This window comes from Antechinus flavipes, chromosome 1, assembly GCF_016432865.1.
Source record: "Antechinus flavipes isolate AdamAnt ecotype Samford, QLD, Australia chromosome 1, AdamAnt_v2, whole genome shotgun sequence".
NCBI lineage: Eukaryota > Metazoa > Chordata > Mammalia > Dasyuromorphia > Dasyuridae > Antechinus > Antechinus flavipes.
The window spans coordinates 402675885-402695117 of NC_067398.1; the positions used below are offsets into that span (position 1 = coordinate 402675885).

General features: G+C 32.6%; 1 protein-coding gene across 1 annotated transcript in view; it reads left to right on the forward strand.

The window, feature by feature from the left end:
* OTULIN (OTU deubiquitinase with linear linkage specificity) overlaps positions 1–19233 on the forward strand; it is a 60927-nt gene that overhangs the window by 22538 nt on the left and 19156 nt on the right. The window lies entirely within an intron of this gene.

Here is a 19233-nt window from a genome sequence, read left to right on the forward strand (position 1 = left end):
AGAAACTGGAGTGCTTTGCCATTTCTTTTTCTGTCTAATTTTGTGGATGAGGAAACTGAGGCAAACAGGGTTAAGTGATTTGCCCAGTGTCACATAGTAATAAGTGTATGAGGCCAGATTTGAATTCAGTAGGTATGAGGTGAAACCTTTGTATTTTTCTAATTAGTTATTTTGGGTACCAGATAGTGGCTTAAGACTACAAAATAGTGTGGGGTTTTTTTTCCCCCTGAGGCAATTGGAGTTAAGTGACTTGCCCAGGGTCACACAGCTAGGAAATGTTAAGTGCCTGAGGTCAGATTTGAATTCAGGTCTTCCTGACTTCAGGGCTGGTATTCTATCTACTACTCCATATAGCTGCCCTGAGAAGATCTTATTCTTAATCAATTTGAATCAATTCTCTATAAATTTTAAAATTGAGACCTTTATCAAAGAACCTTGGTGCAAAAATTTTTTTCCATTCATCTTCTCTTTTAGTTACATTAGTTGATTAAATTTTTTAAAAATTCTGTATAATCACAATTATCCATTTTACTTTTGTGAACATCTCTATTCCTTGGGGATCTTCTTTATACTATCCAGAGATCTTACAGGTAATCTCTTCCTTGTTCTTCTAATTTATTTATGATTTTATCTTTTAAATGCAAATCATGTGTCCTTTTTCAGTTTTCTGCCAGACTGTGTTCTAGATTCCCCACCAATTTCTGTCAAATCATGAGTTCTTGACTCCAGCTACTAGAATCTGAATTTATCAACTACTGGGATACTGTACTTACTTGCTTCTCTGTACACATTCCATTAAATGACTTTTCTGTTTTGACTCAGTACCACATTGTTTGGATTTTTACTGCTTTCTTGTATACTCTGAGAACTGGTAATTCTAAGTCTCCTTTCCTTCCTATTTGTTTTTCATTATTTCCTTGTTCTTCCAGTTGATTTAAAAAAAAAAGTCTCAATAAAATATGTTTGGGATAATTTAATTTTGATAGTAATGGACTTTTTATTGTATTAGCTCATTCTGTCCATGGCCCATGAATATTTTTCTAGTTAATTATCTTTATTTGTACAAAAAAATGTTTTGGAGTTCTAGTTAGACAGTCCCAAGTATTTCATAGGTTATTTTAAATGGGAATTTCTCTTTCTATCTTTGATTTTATCTTTGAGGCCCCATATGGGTCAGTGGATAGAGTCTAGGCCTTTAATCAGCCTGTATCATCTCTTTTCTCAACTATTAGAAGGTTTTTATGAAGATCAGTTGATAATATTTGAAAAGCATTTAACATGGTGCCTGACACTTAGTAGAAGACTTAAACAATTCTTGTTCCCTTTTCTTTTTTTAGGGAGGGATGTAGTGAATGGTAGAAGTATTAACAAGCTGAAATATTAGGTCAAAAAAGAAAAAGATGAAATTTAATTGGGACAAAGGTAAATTCTAGAACATAGATTCAAAAAGAATTCATTAGGATAATTAGAGTTAGAAGGCATTTTAGGGATAATATAGTCAACACTGGTTTTGTGAAGCTCTAGAGGACAGGAGTATTTCCAATAGAAATTATAGAGAGACAGACTTCAATATAAGGAAGTACTTAGTGGCTGGATGAGGCACTAAAACTTACCTCTGAAGTCATTTTTAGAAGCTATTTCTAGACTAGATGATCTCAAGTCCCTTTCAGTTTTAAGTGTCTATGATTCTGAGTTTGTTGAACTTATCTATTAAGTAAATAAGAGTGATGGAAATTTCCCATGCCACTTGATTCTTTTTAGATTTTGATTTACTTATTTACCTTTTTGCTGTATGATGACCTTTGCAGTTTTATTACATTGAGGTTTGAATAGAAGGCTACTGTTTTATTTAGTGGATATTCTATTGTACAGGATATAAATGTAGTCTTGAAAATTTGTATGTGTATATGTGTATCTGTAATGTATTTTAACTATAATATACTAAGACCTGGAAAGGACTTGAGCAATCTTTTACTCTGACTCTTTGATTTTCCTTTGAATGTGTTTTTCATTTGATTACTAAATCAATTAAAATTACTAAAAAAAAAAAAAAAAAAAAAAGCTTTCTTTTAGTATTTTTCCTTTGCCTGTGCCCTCCATCTGTTAGGTATTTGATAGTGTAATATACTGAGCTATAAATACACTTAGCTTAATATTTGGAAGATAATCAAAATATTGAGTTTCAATTTCTCATTTAGTAAAGTTAAATTCTCATTGTATCAAACACAATATGGTTTTCAAAAAATAAATAATTGTGAAAGTAAAATATAATAATCTAATTTTAATTGATTTAGTCAAGGTCACCCATCCTTAAAAACAAAAAAAGTGTAGTCTCTAACTTAAAGCCACATTAAGACTTTGGGAGCATCATGTATAGGTAATGACTTAACTTGAATATAATGAAAATCTTTCAGCGTACCACTCTTGTACTCATAGTTTGAATATATTTTCTCAAAATCTCATTAAGGCTCCTAGAAATTATCTAATTAATTGGTAATTTTATGTTATCAATATCTTAAACTCTTCATTGAGCATCAAGAAAGAGAACAAATATTATAATACCTACCTATAGGTTTGTTTTCTAGGATTTTTAAGTTTTATGCTAAGTGATGATTGAAGAAATAATACCATCCTTTTCTACTTCTCATTTGACTGAAAGACATATCATTCTCTTATTTTCTTTCCTCATGAAAGTGTTTATAATGATATGGTGATGCTAACAGATATTTTCTCTAAAATTTTTTGAGTGGTTCTGCAGACAAGTTTACCCCACAGAATATAATCAAAGGAAAATTGCATAGAAGAATAATGAAAACACTAACTTTAAATAGTTTTATTGAAATTTTTTTTGTAACTGATTCTCATCACCATTCAGCTCTTCATTCCATTTTAGATCTATCATTATACTTTAACCAGTTCTGTCCTCCACTGAATCCCCTTCCTTCAGAGAACTTATTTCTCTAAATTGTCCTTAGAACCATGCCAGATTCCCTTGTCATTACTCTAGTAGGGGGCATCTTAGACTATGAAAAGTATGGCATGACAGAGTAAGTAGGATTGAAGCTGGTCATTTAGGCTGATGTTTGCTTTTAGAAAGATGTGTGTTACTTTGCTTATCATTTTCATTAGAGTGATTGGATTCTATAGAATATCAGCCACTAATTATCTACTCATGTCATAGACAGTATAGTATAGTGAACAGAATACTGATCTTGATAACATTTTAAATCCTGCCTTGTTGAGCAAGTTACTTGACTTTCTTGGTGCTCATCTACAAAATGAAGCTGATAATGCTTGTACTAACTCCCAAAATTAATAAAAAGATTTGTCAGATAGTAATCTGTAAAGTACTTTGTAAATTTTAAAATATTATAAAATATCAGTTATTTTTATCACTTAATATTTACTCACCTAACATAGTTAACATTATAGTATAATTTGGAGTTGTCCTATTTTCATATGTGGGGTAAAAGAAACATTTGTTTTAAAAAGTTTGTGGGAGTGAATTATAAGCCTTATACATGGTATATAAGTCATGATATGTTGTTTTGAAAATCTCATTCTATTTTTAATCTCCTTTACCTTATAGGAATAACATCCCTTCAAAAGATAAATTGTTGCAACCTGGGAATAATTGTATATTTATGAATGAATGGAAAAACACATTTAATGCTTACTATATATCAAGTGTTAAGCTAACTGTTGAGAATACAAGTAAGAAAAATGAAGAGTTTCTGAAATGGGATAGGGTCAGGGGAGAAGGCAAAGGGAGACAGCAAAAGCTAATCTAGTATGGGATTAGTGTGCTCTTTTTAAAAAAAAAAAGGAGTGATAATGTTTAATGTTGTAACATATATATCAAATGTTGAAGTATTATAATTCTTTTTATTTTTTAATAATTATAACTTTTTATTGACAGAGCCCATGCCTGGGTAATTTTTTACAACATTATCCCTTGCATTCACTTCTGTTCCAACTTTTCCCCTCCCTCCCTCCACCCCGTCCCCTAGATGGCAAGCAGTCCTATACATGTTAAATATGTCAAATATATCTGAGATACAATATATGTGTGCAGAACCGAACAGTTCTCTTGTTGCACAGGAAGAATTGGATTCAAAAGGTAAAAATAACCCGGGAAGAAAAACTAAAATGCAAACAGTTTACATTCATTTCCCAGTGCTCTTTCTTTGGGTGTAGCGAAACATTATAATGCTAAAAAAAAATGAAATAAAATTTCCATCTTTTCTCTTGACAACACATATTAAATATTAATGACAAGCAATCTTCATTGTTCTGTGTATTTTACAAAAGCATCTGGAACTCAACATGTCCAAAATAGAACTTTCTCTAAAATCCACCTCTTTTTCTAAATTTTCCTATTTCTTTTGAGGATGCCATTGTCTTCCCAGTTACTCAATTTCAACAAACTTAGAAAAATTCTTGATACCTCATTCTTCCTGTACATATATAGTTGGTTGTGGAGTAGTATTAAATCTGCCTCCACTATATTTTTCATATCCTTTAATAAAGCGTGGCATGAATTGTAAATACTATTATTCACTCACATGGCTCGTATCCCAGTTCAAGTCCTTAATACTTCTTGCTTGCACATTAATTATAGTAGTCTCCTGGTTGGATTCTCTGTCCTAATTTTTTTCCTGTCTCCATTTATTTTTACAGCTGCCCAGGTGATTTTCCACAAGTTTGATTGACCACGCTTCTCCCCTGCTCAATAAATGCCAATGACTCTGTTTCCTTTAAGGTCACATCCAAGCTCCACTAATGTTTTAAAGCCTTTCACAACTTTGAAAAGCTTTTTCACAACATGTCTACCTATCCCCTTGGTATATATATGTTACTTTTCATATACTATTAGTCTAGTCAAACTATCCTCCTTCTTCTTCATATATGACTTTCCATTTTTTATTTTTATTTTTTTGTACTAGCTGTTGCTCATGTCAGGAATGCACACATTTTTCATCTCAACCTCTGAAAGTCACTGGTTTCCTTGAAAACTTAACTTGCATACTAACCTCACTTCCTGTCTCCAGTTTGCTAATGCCTTCCTCTGAAGTTAACTCTCTATGTGTGTTTGTATAATTTTCTAGCACTTGATAAATAAGTAATAAATGCTTATTTTTGCAATTAATGAAGAGGTTGATACATCATAATTAACTTCATCCTTTTTGACCTAATTCTTTGTAAACACTCTTTTTCTTTCATTGACTTTTGTTGGAATAATCATTCCAGAGCATTGAGTCTTTAGCTTTTTTCCCTTAGGAATCCTAGAGCAACATTAGCTGGACCAAACAAGATATCTTTCTGAGGCTTGAATACTCCCAAATGTATTGGAAATCCCTTTGATATCGGCATATATGTTAATCTTCCCTCCCATAATCCAAGATAACAGCAAGGTAGCTAGATCCTGGAGCAAAGCTGGGCTGTTGAATAGAAATGGTGATTCAGTAATCAATCTGGAAACTCTCTGGAGATGACTGATTTCTGTTTAGTTCATCATCACTTGTATAACTATTTATGAGGAATGCCTTGGTGAATCCATATCTGTTAATAAACTATAAGTAGCCTTAAGTGATAAAACTTGATCTAAACTAAACTTAACCAAGCATTCCCTACAAAACATCACTACTAAATATTCTTATTCAGTCTTTGCTTGGAAGATCTCCAATATGGAGAATACATTCTTCATGAAACTTACCCATTGTTGGAGAGCTTTAATGTTAAGAGTTTTTTTCCCTAATCACACCTAAATCTGCTTCTTTGTTCCTTTCACTCATTGTTTTTAGTTCTACCCTTTGGGCATAGGTATAAATCCATTCTATGTGGTGACTGTTCAGGTACTTGAAGAAGTTTATTATGTCTTTCTTTAAGTTTCCTCTTCAAGCCAAACATTCCAAGTATTTTCAGTTGATCCGCATATGTAATGTTTTATGTCACTTTATGCCATTTTTACTACTCTTATCTTCTGATACTCACCAATTCATCAATCTTCATTAAAATATGGATATCAGAATAAAACGGAGAAGACATGGTGTGACTAAGATAGAATAGAGTGGTTATGTCACTTTCTTTCTGAACATTGCTCATAATGTATTGTAGCCTAAAATGCAGTAATTTTTGTGGTGTCATATCAAATTGAGTTTGAATTCCACTAAAACTGTTTAATATTTTTTAAAGAACTGCTATCTCCATGTCTTCCCCATCTTATACTTGTGAAGTTCATTTTTTTTTTTGAATGTTATAATATTTTATGTTTATGCCAATTGAATATCATCTTATTGATTTTGGTCTAACATTCTAGCTGGTTAGATTTTTTTTCTTTAATTTCTCTCATTCAACATATTAACATATTCCTCAAGCTTTTTTTTTTTTAATATTTGATAAGCATGTCATTATACCATTAACTAAGTTCCTGATGATAAATATTGAACAGCTTTATATTGGTACAGACAGCTAGAGACTTCCCTCTATATATAGACACTGCCATATTTTAATAACTTCTCTTTCAGTCCAGCTATTCAATTACTTCCAAATTAATCTAATTGTACTGTTAATCTGGGACACATTTCTTTATTTTTCCTTCAGAAATATTATTAGAGACTTTGAAATACTTTGTTCAAATTTAACTAAACTATATTTGTTTCATTCTCTTAATCTATTAGGTGTCTGATGATTTGTCAAAAAAAAAAAGAAAGGAAGTTAATTTGGCATTATGTTTACTTGATGAAGTTATGCGGGTTCTGTGTGATCACTACTTCCATTTCTAGTTCTACACATTATCATCCCTTTGACCACATGATGTAGAGTTTTACCAGAATCAGAGCCAAATTTACAGGCTTTTATTTTGATGACTGCCTTGTCCTTTTTTGAAGGAGCACTTCTCTAGTGCCATGGAACCTTTTCTTATTCACTCCATACTTTATATATATTTATATATATTTTTAAATTTTCATTTTGTCTTTTCTTTCTTATTTTTTTGTCTTCAATGTAAATCAGTTCCATTACATCAGTGTTGTTATAGTGAATCAACACATAGTGATTGAAACATAACACATTAGAATCCCTAATAATATAGCATGCAAAATAAAGCAATTGTTAGCTTCCATTTTCACACATGGTACCTTAAGACACTGCATCAGGTTTCAGGTTAACAACTAAGAATGGCAACTTTTTGCATTGCTATGAAATTAAGGTAATAGTGTTATTGGATACTATACATCTAATCAGTAATGTATGATTTTGGGAACTAAAAATTGTGTATTTTTTTGGACAATTTTCTTTTTTTTGGATGTGGATTATTATTATTATTATTTTTAATGAAGCTTTTTGTTTTGAAAACATATGCAAAGATAATTTTTCAACATTGACCCTTGTAAAACTTTGTGTTCCAAGTTTCCTCTTTTTTCTTCCCACACCCTTCCCACCTAGGGGAGTACTCCAAGATATGATAAATATGATAAAAATATATGTAAATTGAATGTAGGCATACATATTTATGCAATTATCTTGTTGCACAAGAAAAAAATCAGATCAAAAAGGAAATAAAATGAGAAAGAAAAGAAGATTCACGGAAAAAACAAAAAAAGAAGTGAAAAGGATCTATGTTGTGATCCACATTCAGTTCCCACAGTCCTTTCTCCAGGTGGAGATAGCTCTCTTTATCGCAAGACAATTGGAACTACCCTGAATCATCTCATTGTTTGGAAGGGCCACATCCATCAGAACTGATCATTGTGTAATCTTGCTGTTGCCATTTACAATGATCTCCTAGCTCTGCTCATTTCACTTAGATCAATTCCTGTGAGTCTTTCCAGGTCTTTCTGAAATCATCCTGCTAATAGAATAGAATATTATAGAATAATAATATTTCATAACATTCTTATATCATAACTTATTCAGCCATTGTCCAACTGATAGGCAGCCACTCAATTTCTAGTTTCTTGCCACTACAAAAAAGGCTGTTACACATATTTTTGCACATGTGGGTTCCTTTTCCTCCTTTAAGATCTCTTTGGGAGATAGTAAAGAAGAGAAAGAGACCTGTATGTGCCAAAATGTTTGTGGTATCCCTCTTTGTAGTGACTAGAAACTGGAAAATGAATGGATGCCCACCAATTGGAGACTGGTTGGGTAAATTGTGGTATATGAATGTTATGGAATATTATTGTTCTGTAAGAAATGACCAGCAGGATGAATACAGAGAGGGTTGGAGAGACTTGCATGAATTGATGCTAAGTGAAATGAGCAGAATCAGGAGATCATTATATACATCAACAATGATACTGTATGAGGACGTATTCTGATGGAAGTGGATCTCTTCAATAAAGAGATCTAATTCAGTTTCAATTGATCAAGGATGGACAGAAGCAGCTACACCCAAAGAAAGAACACTAGGAAATGATTGTAAACTGCTTGCATTTTTGTTTTTCTTCCCAGGTTTTTTTTACCTTCGAAATCCAATTCTTCCTGTGCAACAAGAGAACTGTTCGGTTCTGCACACATATATTGTATCTAGGATATACTGTGACATTTAACATGTATAGGACTGCTTGTCGTCTGGGGGAGGGAGTGAAGGGAGGGAGGGGAAAAATCAGAACAGAAGTGAGTGCAAGGGATAATGCTGTAAAAAAATTACCCAGGCATGGGCTCTGTCAATAAAAAGTTATAATTAAAAAAAACAAAACACTGCTGGATCAAAGGGTATGTACAATTTGAGATAGTCCTAAATTGCTCTCTAGAATAACTGGATCCACACAATTCTACCAACAATGTATTAGTGCCCATGTTTTCCCACATCCCCACCAACATTCATCATCTTTTCCTGTCATCTTAGCCAATCTGACAGGTGTATAGTGGTATCTCATGGTTGTCTTAATTTGCATTTCTCTGATCAATAATGATCTAGAGATGGTCTCAATTTCTTCATCTGAAAATTGTCTCTTCATATCCTTTGACCATTTATCAATTGTAGAATGGCTTGAATTCTTATAAATTTGAATCAGTTCTCTATATATTTTCGAAATGAGGCCTTTATCAGAACCCTTGAATGGAAAAATATCTTCCCAATTTATTACTTCCATTCTAATATTTTCTGTCTTCATTTTGTTTGTAAAGAAAAAAAAAACTTTTTTTAACTTAATATATCAAAATTATCTATTTTGTGATCACTAATGACCATCTTCAGTTCTTCTTTGGTCACAAATTCCTTCTCCACAGATCTGAGAGATAAACTATCCTATGTTTTTCTAATTTATTTATAATATCACTTTTGATGTCTAAATTATTAATACATTTCAATCTTATCTTGGTATATGGTATTAGGTATGGGTCAATGTCTAGTTTCTGCTATACTATTTTCCAATTTTCCCAGCAGTTTTTATCAAATAGTGAGTTCTTATCCCAAAAGCTGGGGTCTTTGGGTTTGTCAAACACTAGATTGCTATAGTCATTGATTATTTTGTCCCATGAACTTAACCTTTCCATTGATTGACTACTTTGTTTCTTAGCCAGTACCAAATGGTTTTGATAACTGCTGCTTTATAATAGAGTTTTAGGTCAGGCACAGGTCAGGACACTTTCATTGGCATTTTTTTTCCCATTATTTCCCTTGAAATCTTTACCTTTTCTTATTTCAGATGAACTTTGTTATCATTTTTTCTAGATCTGTAAAATAATTTCTTGGGAATTTGATTGGTATGCCATTGAATAAGTAGACTAATTGAGGTAGTATTGTCATTTTTGTTATATTCGCTTGGCCTACCCTTGAACTCTTGATATTGCTAATATTAGCAATTGGCCTATAATTTTCTTTCTCTGTTTTCATCTTATCTGGTTTTAGGTATCAGCACCATATCCATGTTTCATAAAAGAAATTTGGTAGGACTCCTCCTCTCCCTATTTTTTTTCAAGTAATTGTATAGTATTGAAATTAATTGTTCTTTAAATGTTTGGTAGCATTCATATGTAAAGCCATCTGGCCTTGGAGATTTTTTTCTTAGGGAATTGATTAATAGCTTGTTCTCTTTCTTTTTCTAAAAGGGGACTATTTAAATAACTTATTTCATCTTCTGTTAATCTATTTTTGTAGATATTTCTCCATTTTCTTTAGATTATCAAAATAACTTCTAATTTTTGTTCGAGAGATTTTCTTCTTTCCTTTTTTAAATCAAATTAACTAAAGGTTTATCTATTTTGTTGTTTTTTTCCTAAAACCAACTTAGTTTTATTTATTAAATCAATAGTTTTATTACTTTCAATTTTATTAATCTCCCCTTTTCAGAATTTCAAATTTGGTATTTAATTGGAGGGTTTTAATTTGCTCTTTTTTTAGCTTTTTTAGTTGTAAGCCCAACTCCTTGATATTTTCTTCCTGTTTTATGCAAGTAAGCATCTAGAGATATAAAATTTTCCCTAATAAATTTGGTATGTTGTCTCATTATTGTCATTCTCTTAGATAAAATTATTGATTGGATCTATGATTTGTTGTTTCACCCATTCATTCTGTAGAATGAGATTATTTAGTTTTCAATAAATTTTTGTTCTATTTTTCCTCTGGCTTTATTGCATGTAATTTTTATTTCATGGTGATCTGAAAAAATGTATTTACTATTTATGCTTTTCTGCATTTCATTTTGAGATCTTTATGCCCTAATATATGGTCAATTTTTTTATAGGTTCCAGGAAAAAAATGTGCTCCTTTCTGTCTCCATTCAATTTTCTCCAAAGAGCTTTCATACCTAACTTTTCTAAAGTTCTATTTACCTCCTTAACTTCTTTCTAATTTTTTTTTTTTTTTGTGATTTGATTTATTGAGATCACCCACTAGTATAGTTTTATTGTCTATTTCTTTTTGCAGCTCTCTTAACTTCTCTAGGAATTTGGATTCTATACCAATTGGTGCATATATATTTATATTGATATTGCTTTGTTATCTATGGTACTCTTTAGCAAACTATAGTTTCCTTCCTTATCTCTTTTAATTAGATCTATTTTTGCTTTTGCTTGATCTAAGATTGGGATCACTAGCCCTGTTTTTTTTTAACTTGACCTGAAGCATAATAGATTCTGTTCCAGCCTTTTACCTTTAGTCTAAATGTATCCCTCTGCTTTAAATGTGGTTTTTGTAACCAACATATTGTAGGATTCTGGCATTTAATCCAGTCTTCTATCTGCTTCTGTTTTATGTGAGAATTCATCCTATTAACATTCACAGTTAAAATGACTAATTCTGTATTTCCTGACATCTTATTTACCCCAAGTTTTGCTTTTCTCTTTACTTTCCCCCTTTCTCTCCTTAGTATTTTGCTTCTGATCACTACCTCGCTTAAATAGCCCTCCTCCTTTATAGACCTTCCCCCTTTCTTATATCTTTCCCTTACTACTTCTGTTTTTCCTTTTATCAACTTCCCCTTTTCCGTCCTCCTCTTTCTTTCCCCACATCCCTATAAAGTGAGACAAGTTTCTCTGTGATACTAAATACGTCTAATATTCTCTCTTTGAGCCAACTCTGATGAAAGTAGGATTCACACAATGTTCATTCCCCTCTCTGCTTTCCCTCACTTATAATAAGACTTCTTTGCCTCTTCAGGAGATGTAATTAACCTCATTTTACTTCCATTTTCCTCTTTTTTCCATTACTATCCCTTTTCCAGCTCTAATTTCTTTTTTATATTATCACAGTAAAATGAAATTATACCTGCACTCTCTATTTGGGGATCAAATTTTTTTATTCAGCTCTGGTCTTTTTATCAGAAATAAATAAAATTCACCTTTATCATTGAGTGTCGATCTTCTTTTCTGAAAAATTTCTTCAGTTTTCTTTTTTAGCTTTTGTATTTGGCCAATTGAATTTTTAAATGAGTTTTGTTCTGTGTATTTTTTTTTTCCATTTCACAAGTTCCATTTTTCAAGGAGTTGTTTTCTTTTTCCATTTTGTCAAATCTGTTTTGTAAGGAGTTATATGCTTTTTCCATTTCACTAAATCTATTTTGTGAGAAGTTTTCTTCAGATAATTTCTGTTTACTTTTCCAAACCCTCTTGCAAAGTTCTCTTTCCTTCTTCTAACTGTCTTTTAAGATCCTTTTTGAATTCTTCCAAGAGAGCCTTGTGAGATGGGGACCAATTCATGTCATCCTTAGGGTTTCATCTGGAGATAATGTGCTTTTAGTGTCCTCTGGGTTTGAAATCTCTTCTCTTTCTCCATTAAAAAAAAAAAAAAAACACTATCTATGGTCAGAATTCTTTTTGCTTTTTTGCTCATTTTTGTTTTTTAAGTTGAAGTCAGCTTTTAGGGCAAAGGGAAGATTGACTAAAGCTTCCTCTGCAGGCGATAGTGGCTGCACTGGGTCAGTGCTAACTAACTTCCAATACTGGGTAGGTATGGCCAGGTGTCCACATTCTGGAGTTTAGGGTCTCGCTATTTGCCCTTTGTATTTGTATTGGATGTCTTATGGATAATCTGCTAGTTTACAACCAGGACAGAGTAGCCAACACTGCTGTAGATTCCTCCCACTCAGCACGAGATGTGCCTGATTGAAACAGACCTTTTCTGAAGATCTTCCAAATTATCTTCTGCTGGAAATTTGTTACCCTCCAAATATTTATGCATTCTGTCACTCCAAAATCAGTCGAGAGATTAAATTTGCTGTTAATTTGAGGGCTATGGGGACAGTTCAGAAAAAGATATTCCCTCTATGCCATCTTGGCTGTGCTTCTCTCTGCTTAAGTTTTTATCAGTGAGAAAGTTTAGTGAAGTGCTTTTAAAAATATTGAATGACATTGTCTCACTTGTGGCAGTTATAATGGAAATTTTTGTCTATCTCTATTGCATGCACATAAATAGTATAAACAAAGTCTTGTTAATGTAAAGTGATACCATTAAATTTCCAGTTCTCATGGTCAGAATGGTTTTACCTTGTTTCTTGACTTTTCACATTTGCCTCTTAATTAAAAAACATGTTTGATATTTTAATCTGATACTCATTTATACTTCTCCTGTCTTCAGAATGAGCCTATCTTAGGATAAAGAAAAAAATAAAACCCAGGACACAAGCCATGTATGACAGTGTAAAAATATTCTGGCTTAATGGTCCTTCATTCGACATGAGGAAAGAGAAGTATGTTTTATTGTCTGTTCTCCAGGACTTTCTTTTAGTGGTCTTTTCTTTTACATTGTTATTTTAATTGTTAGTAATTAATAGATACTGTTCTCTCTCTTTTTGGGAGGGGAAAGTGGTATGATGGTAATAATAGCATCTCACAGGATTGTTGTGAGGATCAAACAGGATAACATGTAAAGAAAACACTTTGCAAACCCTAAAGCACTATATAAATGCTGCTGTGAAGACTTCCTCTAGGAAAGTGGTGGATAAGAACATTTTGTTCCAATGGCCATGAAGGTGGCTAAAGCAGAAATTATGGAGCTCTTAGTGTTCAGTCAGACAATGAAGATGCCAAGGTCATCTGCATCCTGAGCCACTGCTGGGTGTTTTGACTTTTGCCTTACTATTGGACTTCAGTGACTATGGAAGAAAGGGTGAGACTGGTGACTTTGTATTACTTGACTCACAAGTAAATTTGATTTAAATGAGGCAAAGACATCACCTTGTTATGTCTTTAGTCTTCTTCAGAAATGAAGGACAAACTCAAATATAACTGCTGCTGTTTTCACCATTGTCAATCAATTAGTTAGGAGCACTGTCTCACAATCTTTCAAAGTTCATTAACTCAGCACTCACTCCATTTATTACAGTTGCTGATAATGTAAGTCACCTGTGCCTGGTGATATGAACTTAAGTGAGCACCTAGATTCCTAATTTTTAAGCCTTTTTTTCCTCCCTTGTTCTTCCTAGCAGTGGGATCTAGAATACTGAGATCTAGCTTTGGAGCCAGATTCAAATTCTACTTATGATCTTGGACAAATACTTTTAAGAGCCCATCTGTAGAATTATCAGTTGCAGGAAAGATGCCACCCTGCATAGGTGAGAGTTTGACGATTTGTGAAGTCTCACATCTGTTATCATTTGTAGTAGGATTTTTCTTTGGCAGAATAAACAGAAGAGAAATAAAGTTAAGTTCCCTCTTCTTTCTATCCCATCCTTTTTTATTCCACTGCCCATATAGCTTCTTTTAAAAAGCTCTTTTGGAATATTCATAGCCCTCCTCAGGACAAAAAAAATTTAGAAATTGAGAGGATGCCCATCAATTAGGGATTGACTCAATAAACTGGTAATGTTTGTTTTGGAATATTAGTGTTCTGTAGGTAATGATCAGCAGAACACTCAAAGAAAAAAAAAAACCTGGAAAATCCATTCATTCAATTCAATTTGAATTCAAGCAAAGTGAAATGTACTGTGTACAAAATAATAGTATACAAAGTAATAGCAATATTCTGGGATGACTAGTTGTGAATGACTTTTCTGTTCTCAGTAATACAATCATCCACAACTACTCTGAAGGACTTATGATGAAAAATCCTATCCATACTCAGAGAAGGAGTACATATTGTCTGAATACATGTTGAAGTATTCACTATTTTCTATCTTTTTCTTTTTAACTTAATTTTTCTTAAGGGTTTTTTATTTTCATTATGGTGGGAGATCTGTGTTTTCTTTCACAGCTTGACTTTTATGGAAATGTTTTGCATAACCTCACATGTGGTTTCTTAATTGTGGGTGGGAATAAGGGAGAGCGATATACTAAAAATTTTAAAAAGCAAACGTAAAAGAAATTTGTTTTGAATGTAACTGGGAAAATTATTAAATAAATTAAAATTATATTGAAAAGCCTTTTTTGTTGTTCTTAGCATTACTTTTACCCTACTATACATTCTGAATTCTAGTGTTTCTGATACTTAGACTCTGTCCTGCTTTCATACTTGCCCTAGATTTTGCCTTTGCCTATAAAATTTAATTCTTTTGTACATATTTAACCTGTTATCAGATTGCTTGCTGTCTTGGAGAGGGTAGTGGTAAAGTAGGGAGGAAGAAAAATCTGGAACACAAATCTTACAAAAATGAATGCTGAAAATTATCTTTACATGTATTTGGAAAATAAAATACTATTGAAAATTTAAAAGGAAAAAAAAGAAAAAATTCTTAATTCCTATCTTTACTTATTTTCTCAGATTTTTTAAAAATAAGATCTTACCCATCATTTCTCTATATTCTTTTAAAATCTTTTTTTGCTTATCCAAACCAGGTACATAGCAGATTATGCCCATTTTCCTCTTATCTGTCATAGATTCCTAGATGGAATGGCCCTCTTTTTCTAAAGCTCCTATTTTTCCTACTCTAGCAACAAGTTCCTTTTTGTCAAAATTATGTCCTAAATGGCAATTCCCTTCATCATTTTCCACTTTTTAAATAATGAAATGGTCTTATGAAATTCTTAATTGCTTTGCTTTTGCAGTAGGTATGTAAATAATTCCCTCTGATCACTGTTAATCATCCGTGTTAGATGTATCAACTTCATTTTGTAAAGTCAAAATGTATGATGTATACAGTATCTCTTTGTGTATTCATATATATGTCAAGATCCTATTGGGAAATGGTAAAGGTAAATTAACCCCAGACTTAGCATAAGTAGGACTTTAAAATCTTTAATGTGCTTTTGGTTTTTGATTGTATACCTCTTTGGAACCTGTTATTTTTTAATCTGATGTGGAATCAGCCTTATTGATTTCCTGAATTCCCTACCTTTCCTTCTCAAACTCCTTTTATCCTAACCTTGGTTCTAATTTGTTGCTGTGGCTTCTTCATTGACATTATTATACTTTAATCACTGTGTTTCAGGCCCTGACCTTGTAACTTGGCCTTGTTTCACTCCATGACTTGAAAATTTGGTTTGTCATTTTTGACCCTTGGATGAATATCTTGACTTTGCTTAACTTAAAATAGTGGTTCTACTAGAGTCAGACCATATCTATGCTTTCTGTTTCCAACATCTAGGATGGTATTCTCCACACATTAATAATTAGATATTCATCTAATTGAACAGAAAGGAGTCACATCTCGTCCCCTGACAGTGGATGTCTATTTGGGGCATATAAAGGTGTATTGCTGTATACACCTGCCTAACATATTCTTTTACATGTTCAGTGTGGATGAGGCTTACAATATGGTATTCTTGTGGTAATGGAGATGATGTAAAGAAAAAGATTTACTTTTATTGTCTTTTTTTTCTGTTCATTTTAACTGACATTTAAATATTATTGGCAGAGCATTATGTTAGAGATACAATTTTTAATTTAGACACAATTCTTTCTCTAATGGAAGTTATAGAGATAATGGGTAATGGAGTAAGATGTAAAAATAGGTAACTGATAGACAATAATGCATATAACAATGCATAACAAATATAAGTATATCATTAATAATGCTATATGAATTCAGAGGAAGGGAGGGACATTATTTATTTCTCTATTCTTGATTGATATTTTTTCTGAGGTTATCAAGGTTCTTTTAATTGCTAAATTCAATGGTCTTTTCTCAATTCTCATCCTTCTTGATCTCCATTTGATACATCACCCTTTGTTTCTGTTCATTTTTTGTGTCACTGCTCTGTCACGCCTGTATGGCTCCCATGTGTGGGTCTTATCTAGGACTCTATTCTAAAATGTCTCTCTCCCTCTTTTCTCCTTTTCCCTCCTTCCCTTTCCTTTCTTTTTCTTCCCCCCACCCCCTTTTCCTCCTGCCCAGAAAATTGCCTCCTCTATTCAACTTCCTTTCTCTATATCTTTCTGGCCACCAACACAACCTAGTTCTCCTATTCCTTAAAAAACTCTTTCACTAGAGCCTCTTACTGGCTGCTATCCTATATCTCTTTTCCCTTTCTTAAGAAGTGAATTTCCATACATTTAGCTAAACTGTTCAGTGCTTCTACTTTACCACCTTCTAAATTGGACATTCAAATAAATATATGATTGGCTATTGGTAACACTCAAAAGTGACCAGAGTAAAATATAGATGGGAAATATTTAATGAAGTAAATTAAGCTGCAGTAGAGTCTAGATAATGTTAATGTGTAGTTTTCTAAGTTATTGTGCTACACACAGGGATCCTTGTTTTTATTTGAATTTGATACCACTTTTCTAAACTCTCTACAGCCTGACTTCCTATAATATCCTTCAGTTAAAATTTCCTTCTCCAAAGTTACCAATGTTTTCTTAATTGCCAAATTTAATGGCCTTTTGTCTTCCAATTGTTGACCTTCATTTCTACTTCATAGTGTTTGACACAGTTGAGTATATTGGATTTCTTGTGATACTGCTCTTCCTAATTGATCTCTTCCTAATTGGTTCTCTTCCTAATTGATCAGTCCTTCTCTGTCTCCTTTGCTGGGTATTTATCCATATCATGCCTACTAACTGATGGGTATGAGATCTGTGTTGTTCCCTCTTCTTTTTCCTCTATTTTCTCACTATGGGAGTTTATTAGCTCCCATGAATTAAATAATTTTTGTTTATGAATCTGATTCAAAGATGTATGTATGCGTATATACCTAGCCCTAGGTTCTTTCCCAATCTTGAGCTAAAGTTTCTTTATCAAGTGTCTATTGGATGTTTTGTATTGAGTCTTGCATAAGCATTTCAAGCATAGCAGGTATAATTTTCTTTTCTCTAAAATATATTCATTCTCTGGGAGCAGGTTTCTTGGGGGACTTCTGGAAGCAGCCTTAGTTTCAGTTTAGAGTAATAATCAGCCAAGAGTTAAAATCCAGTCTTTTATTGTCTGTTCCAAAATAGCCTGATTAGCTTTCTTAGAGGCCTCTTTCTCTCCTTGGTTCCAAGAGCTTTTGTTGCTAGTCCTTTTGCTTTTCCAGCTTCTGCCTCTAGCTCAACTCTCAACTCCAAAGCCTCCAGCCAGCACAATGGTAGAATATCTAATGGATCTGACTCCTCCTCCGAGAGAGTGGGCTTGTGGGAGCTCCTTATATATGATCTCTTAAAGGTGTGAACTCTGAACTAGAGAACTGTTAAGTACCATGCTAAATTAGGCAACCAACTTAGCACCTTATAAGAATCCTAACAAGCAGGTCCCAAATTGAACTTAATATCTTTTCCCCAAAACCTATTCCAAATTATTCAATTCCAGTCTTTCCAGTCTCAAAACCATAACTTCTCATTCTACACATCCAGATTCTTACTATTTCCATCCTTACAACCACTCTCATATCTGTCTTCTTTCTTCTCTTCATACAGCCCTAATGCTAGTTTGAGCTCTCATCTAGCTACTGTAATAGCCTTCTAATTAGTCACTCATTAGTAAGGGTTTCATCTTTTTTGGGATAATAGGGAGTCATAGTATCTTTTTTGCACTTTCTGATGTCATATTTACTTTTTTAAGCAATAGAATTATGTGTTTCATTTATTATTCCTTGTTTACTCATTGCTTTGAGATTTATATTCAACTTCAGATTCAGAATCATTTCTGTGCCTAGTTTAATAGGTACATCCTCAAAGATTTTTATACATTTATTTAACTTGTGATTTCATATTCTTGCCACTTGATGGCTATAGCAGTTCATAATTTAAGAGCTAAAATGAAAATGAATCATAATATGTTTGTGATAAAACTATTAAAACATCATTAAGATAAAAAAAGAGACATAGAGACAGAAGTCTACCTAGTGTAATAAATTGATTCTTTTGGCCTTAAACTCTGTTATGCATTTTTATGACTTAAATGTTTAATTTTTTAAATGAAATGGAAAACTTGGATTTTTTTCCTTTTCTTAGTGATTACTGTTTTAATAGAATGCTTTTTGTGGTGGGTATTTCAAAAAACACATTATATATTTATTTTGTTTGGCTTATATGTGATTATTTTGGAAAAGATTGAAATGTCATTAACATCCTTGTGTTTTGTTTTTATGGACATATTAAATCACTTTAACATTGTTATATACTAAAAAGGTAAAATGGAATATAGTATTAAAAATTGGATCTAGAGAGATTTAAATGAATTCTTCAAAAACTAAAGAATTGGGGGGGTTCTCAATTTAGAAGTGAATCTTGCAAATTTTTTAGAAATAGCTGGTGGTGCAGTGAATAGACTACTGAACCTGGAGTCAGGAAGAACAGAATTCAGATCTGGCTTTCAGCGTTTATTTAGCTCTGTAACTTTGAGCAAGTCACTCCATCTCCTTAAGATGGAGTACATACAAACTTTGTTCAAGGTCCAACTTCTTTGTGAAATCTTTCTTGACCTTCTCTCC